We start from the raw sequence: 6,328 nt of genomic DNA on the forward strand, positions 1-6,328 counted from the left end.
ACTTGAGGGAAGCCAGGAGGCAGAGATAAAGAGGGAGACAGTACAGGGGATGAGGGACAGCCAGAGGAAATGGTAGGAGTCAGGAGATGGAGTGTCTTGTGGCAGGAACATCAAGGCGGCCAGTGTCACTGAATTCCAAAGTATTTAAGGGGGAATTAGGTGGGAAGGAGCCAGGTTATAAAGGGCTTTGAACACCAAACAGGATTTTATATTTGATCCTGGAGGCAATAGGGAGCTATTTATTGAATATAGAGGAGAAGGAGAGGACACGATCATATTTGCATTTTAGGAAGATCAATTTGACAGCTGAGTGGAGATTAGGTTGGAGTGGGGAGGAAACTGAGGCAGCAGAAACCAAACAGCAAGCTAAAATAGTTTAAACACGAGGTGATGAGGGATGGAACCAAAATGTTAGCAGGATTTCATTGCTAATCCACTATTCCTGCTTATACCATAATTGCAAGTGATATGATAAAATTTTGACAAATCTCCGAGTCCAAAAGAGAACTTTTCTTGACATTCCCCCTTGCAAACTGGAGAACAATTTTCAAATAACTCCAAAAACTTGCCAGTGTCATTATTAGTCAATAAAATGGCAAGCCAGTGTTGGTCTTTCATGAGTCACTGTCTACGGAAGATAAATTTTGATGAAGACAAATTCTGAGAAACTGAGTTGGTCAGTTGTGACTTTGATACTGCTGATGAGGTCAAGGCACAATCAGTTTGCTGGCATAGTGAATAGAGTTCAGGACTCAAAGTCAGGAAAACCTGAATTTAAATATTTTCTCAGATATTTTACTAACTGTATTATCCTGGATGGGTCAACTAATTTCTCTGTTTCTTCAATTATAAAGTAGGAACAATAATAGCACTGGATTGTTGTTAGGATCAAATGAAATAATATGCCATGTACTTTAAAGGCTCTAAAATACTAATATGTGCTGCCTATGTTGTTATTACTATTACTATTTTTTCTTGGCAAGACTGATAGCTACATATACATTTAGAACCTAGTGTCCCCTAAACCTTATCCTATCTGGGTCTCTTACCCCTAAGAGCAATCAGAGAATATGAGGGAGGACTGCTACCACCCATCCAGGGACTCTCTGGACCCAACCAAATTAAATAGGAAAATAATGTAAATATTTAGCTCAACTATCATTAACTCTGTATTTCTTCCCCAAAAAATACACTTTTTTTTTTTTGCCAAAGTGGCATTGATGTTCAGTCTTCTGTCACTATACCTCAATGAATCAATCCTTTTGTCACGTATGTGTGTACATGAAATGAGGGCAACTGGGTGGCATGGTTGATAGAGTTCTGACTTTGGAGTCCAAATCTAGCTTCAGATACTTACTAGCTGTGTGACTCTGGGTAAGTCACATAACCTCTGTCTGCCTCAGTGTCCTCAACTATAAAATTGGGATAATAATAGCATCTACCTGCCAGGATTGTTGTATGGATCGAATGAGATAATTATTTGTTAGACTCTTACACACAGGGTCTGGCACACAGTAGATGTTTAATAAATGCCTATTGTGGTTTTGTTTTTGTTTTTTTATTTCTTCCAATGACACAGATTTCACCTCATCCCAGTCTGCCTATCCTGTGCAACTCTCATCCTTGTCCTCCCACACAGAGTACATCAGACATTCCGGCAACTTTTCCCTTGACATTGTAGGGATAGCTATGTCTGTGATTTTGATCAACAGTCTACATAAATAGTTCCCACCTCTCTAAAGAAAGAAAGGAGGGTGGCTTTTTTTTCAACTTCTCTGGGGCCAAGTTTGGTTATTGCAATTACACAGCATTAGGTTTCATTCCTTCCCTCTCCCACTCCCTCACCTCCACCAACATGAATTAGCTATCTAGTATTAGGGTGGCAGCTAGGTGGCAAACCTAGCTAAGTCATTCATAGTTGATCACTGTATCACTGTATTAAGGATTTGGGTTAAAAAACAAATTGCTCAAAATAATGTTACCTTATTCTAGATGTGTATCAAAGAGTCATAAGAAGACACTTGGATGAGGCCAATTTTGTGATCGTTTTTGTCTGTCATCATCCTTTTTGACACTCTTCCTGGTTATTCTCTCTTCCTTTTGTTTCCACAACCTCCTGGTTCTCCTACCTAATTGTCTAACTATCCTCCTTTCCTTTGGGGGTATCATCATCCATATTGTGAGCATTAAATATGGGTATATATTAAGCTTCTCTCCAGATCCTTCTCCTATTTTCTCTCTGTGTTGTTTCTCAACGATCTTATCAGTTTCCGTGGGTTCATTTCTCATCTCTCTGCAGATAATTCCTGAATCTCCATTTCGTATAGAATCCTCATGTCTCTTTTGGGCTCAAATTTCCCTTTACCAACCACCTCTGGATGTCCTATGTGTATCTCAAATGAAACATGATGTTCATGTTTAAACAAGACATAAGTTCAAATCGGAACTCATCTTTGTCCCCAAGACTATTCCCTCTTCCTAATATAGGTTATCCATCAGTATATCAATCCACTCTCCCAATGGGTGACATGACCAGTCCATTTTTGGGTGGAGGCAGGCATTTCTCTGATGATATCTTTTACATAGATTCCTCTGCATAATTCCTTGTTTGTGATGTGCTGAAACCTGCTCATGCCCATGATATGTTACAGCCTGCTGACGCCCACCATACGCCTCTCCATTGCCTTTGGGGAGATCCTTCCAAGCTTTAGTATTCCATGACTTTAATCCAATATTGTGCCTTCTCTACTAAGCATGTTGCCAGGGGAAAGGCAGAAATGACTTGAGTTAGTGAATGATTTTTGAATGACAAAGGGGGAAGGGGTCATCAAGAAGTAACTTTAATTTCCTAGCTTATCTGGATTACAAATGGTGTTGACATCTGTAACCACATGCAAAATGATGGAATAAAATGTTGACAAACATATTTGATGTTTGATGGTAGTTGTGATGTTAAAATTGCATTGGTTGTGATGATAAAATAATTACAAACCAATCAGAAATGAACCTCATTTGATGGATAAAAACTTTTCCAGGATTCAATTTAATTCCATTCAGCAATCATTTATTAAGTACCTACTATTTTATTTTTAAAAAATAAATTTATTATTTGTTTGTTTTTAACATTCTTTTCTTTTTAAATTTTGAGTCTCAATTTCTTCCCTCTCACCCCGCCCCCCCATCCCTGAGAAGGCAAACAAATTATATCAATTATACATGTGAAATCATGCCAAACATATTTCCATATTAACCACAGCAAAGAAAAAAATCATACTTCAATTTGTACTCAGAGTTCATCAATTCTCTCTCTAGAGGTGGATAGCATTTTTTTTTCATCATGACTTCTTTGGAATTATCTTGGATCATTACATGGATGAGAAGGCAGGTCTTTCACAGCTGATCATCCTTACAACATTGCTGTTACTGGCACCTACTAGGGACAAAAAGGACAGAACCAAAATTGTCTCTATCCTCAAAGAGTTACATTCTACCGGGATGACAGAACATGGATCCAATAGGTAAATCCAAAGCGTAGGGAGAAGCATCACAAGATGGGGTAGGGGGGAGGATCTGGTGGCACCTGAGCTAAGCTTCATAGTAAGCTAAATATCCCTAAATGTGAAGGTGAGAAGGAAGGCTAGCTAAGGTGTGGGACAGTCTGCACAAAGGAAAAGAAGTGATAGATGGATCGTCGTGCATGGAAAACAGCAGAGGCCAATCTGACTGTGTTTAAGAGCACATGACATGAAGTAAGTCTGGAAAAGGAACCAGGAACAATGCTGGTAAGGGCTTTAAATGCCAAACGAGAAATCTGTATTTTATTCTAGAGGCAGCAGGAAGTCACTGTTGCTTTTTGATCATCAGAATAACATGGTTAATCTGTGCTTTAGAAGGAAGATTCCCATAACTTTGTGGAGTATGGGTTGGAGAGAGAAGACATTGGAAACAGGAGACCAATTAGGAGGCCACTGTAATAGTCCACATGAGAGGTGATGAGGGCCTTACAGGGTGGCAATCGTAGGAGTGGAGAGCAGGAGATAGAAAGGATGGTGGTGTTAGAGATGATCCATGTAATAGACACAGAAAAACCAACTGTTTGAATATGGAGGCATGAGTTGTGGAGAAGAGTGAAGAGTCAAGAATGACTCCAAAGTTGTAAACTAGAGTGACTGGAAGAATGGTTGTACCATCAACAGATATAGAAATATTAGGAAGAGGGAATAAATAGTCTTGGGGACAAAGATGAGTTCCGATTTGAACTTATGTCTTGTTTAAACATGAACATCATGTTTCATTTGAGATACACATAGGACATCCAGAGGTGGTTGGTAAAGGGAAATTTGAGCCCAAAAGAGACATGAGGATTCTATACAAAGTGGAGATTCAGGAATTATCTGCAGAGAGATGAGAAATGAACCCACGGAAACTGATAAGATCGTTGAGAAACAACACAGAGAGAAAATAGGAGAAGGATCTGGAGAGAAGCTTAATATATACCCATATTTAATGCTCACAATATGGATGATGATACCCCCAAAGGAAAGGAGGATAGTTAGACAATTAGGTAGGAGAACCAGGAGGTTGTGGAAACAAAAGGAAGAGAGAATAACCAGGAAGAGTGTCAAAAAGGATGATGACAGACAAAAACAATCACAAAATTGGCCTCATCCAAGTGTCTTCTTATGACTCTTTGATACACATCTAGAAAAAGGTAACATTATATTGAGCAATTTGTTTTTTAACCCAAATCCTTAATCTAACATCTCTTGCTTTTGGCTTCAAGGGAACATTTTGTTTTTGTATTGATAGATCCCAGAGTCAGGAAAACTTTTGTCTCTGCTGTAGCTGTGACCATAGACAGGTCATTTAACTGGTCAATGCCCCCAGGAGTCTCTTAAAGACTATTAGCTATAGAAGGGTGGTTGATGCATCATCAGTGGAGGGATTGCCTACATTAATAAAATCACAATTTCCCTCCCCCCCAAAATCCTTGATAATTATGTTCATACTTGGAAATTGAGGGGATGTCTGAACAAGTTGTGGTATATGAATGTAATGGAATACTATTGTTCCATAAGAAATGATGAGCAGACAGATTTCAGAAAAATCTGGAAAGACTTATATGAACTGATACAAAGTGAAATGAGCAGAACCAGGAGAATATTGTTCCCAGTTAACAGCAACATTATACAGTGATCAACTATGAATGACTTAGCTCTTCTCAGCAATACAATGATCCAACACAATTCCAAAGAACTCGTGAAAAATGCTATCTGTCTCTAGAGAAAGAACTGATGGAGTCTGAATGCAGATCGAAGCATACTATTTTCACTTTTTTTTTTCATTCGGTCTATTTCTTCTTTCACAACATGACTAATATGGAAAAATGTTTTACATGATTGCGCATATATAAACTACATCAAATTGCTTACAGTCTTAGGGGTGGGGAGGTAAGGGAGAGAGAGAAAATTTGGAACTCAAAATTTTAAGAAATGAATATTAAAAGTTGTCTTTACATGTAATTGAAAAAATAGTATTTACAAAAAAAAATTATGTTCATAGATTTGGAGCTAGAAGGACCTTCAAGATTATCTAGTCCAACTGAACATTTGACAGATGAGGAAACTGAGGTCCACAGAGGCTAAGAGATAAAGGCAAGTCCTTGGATTCCAGAGCCAACAGTCTTTCCACTGTATCCTGCTAATGGTCTTGAGACTATTTGCCTAACTTTAGGTATAAAAGATGTCAGAAATTTCATTTTTTTTTCTTCTAGAGGGAAATAAAGGGGAGTGAGGAGGATAAACAGTAGCCACTCTCTATACGTGACATTAACTGCATTGCTGTTGTGTTTGTCCTTCATTTCCCAAGAGGATCATGACATGAGGGAGATGATGACATGACTTACAGTTGACTTTGATTTGAGTGAGGGAGGCCTGTGCAAGGTCACCAGCCTCACTTTCTCCTCCAGAGCCATCTGGGTCCAGTGGCCAGATACTCATCAGGATGACTAGGGATGGCCCAGGGTGCAATGGAAGACCCTGACCCTTTTAAGCTAAGGTAACTGCATGGCTTACAACAGAAGCCAGGAGAGCCATTCCTGAGAAATGTTGCTTACACTGATAGCAACTCCCGGGTCCAGATCTGGAAGTAACTTGCCCAAACCCTAGATACAGTTTGAAAATTGCACCCCTTGTGGCTCACTGTGAAATGTGCAGCTTGACTCATCCCAAAACAAACAACCAGATGGCTTTGGAAAGCAGAATGTTCTATGTTTATAAAGAGAAATATTAAAAAACAAAAACAAAAACAACCCCACCTCCAAAAAAAA

The sequence above is a fragment of the Vombatus ursinus genome, unplaced genomic scaffold (genome assembly GCF_900497805.2).
Source record: "Vombatus ursinus unplaced genomic scaffold, bare-nosed wombat genome assembly UNPS02014810.1, whole genome shotgun sequence".
NCBI classification, from domain to species: Eukaryota; Metazoa; Chordata; class Mammalia; order Diprotodontia; family Vombatidae; genus Vombatus; species Vombatus ursinus.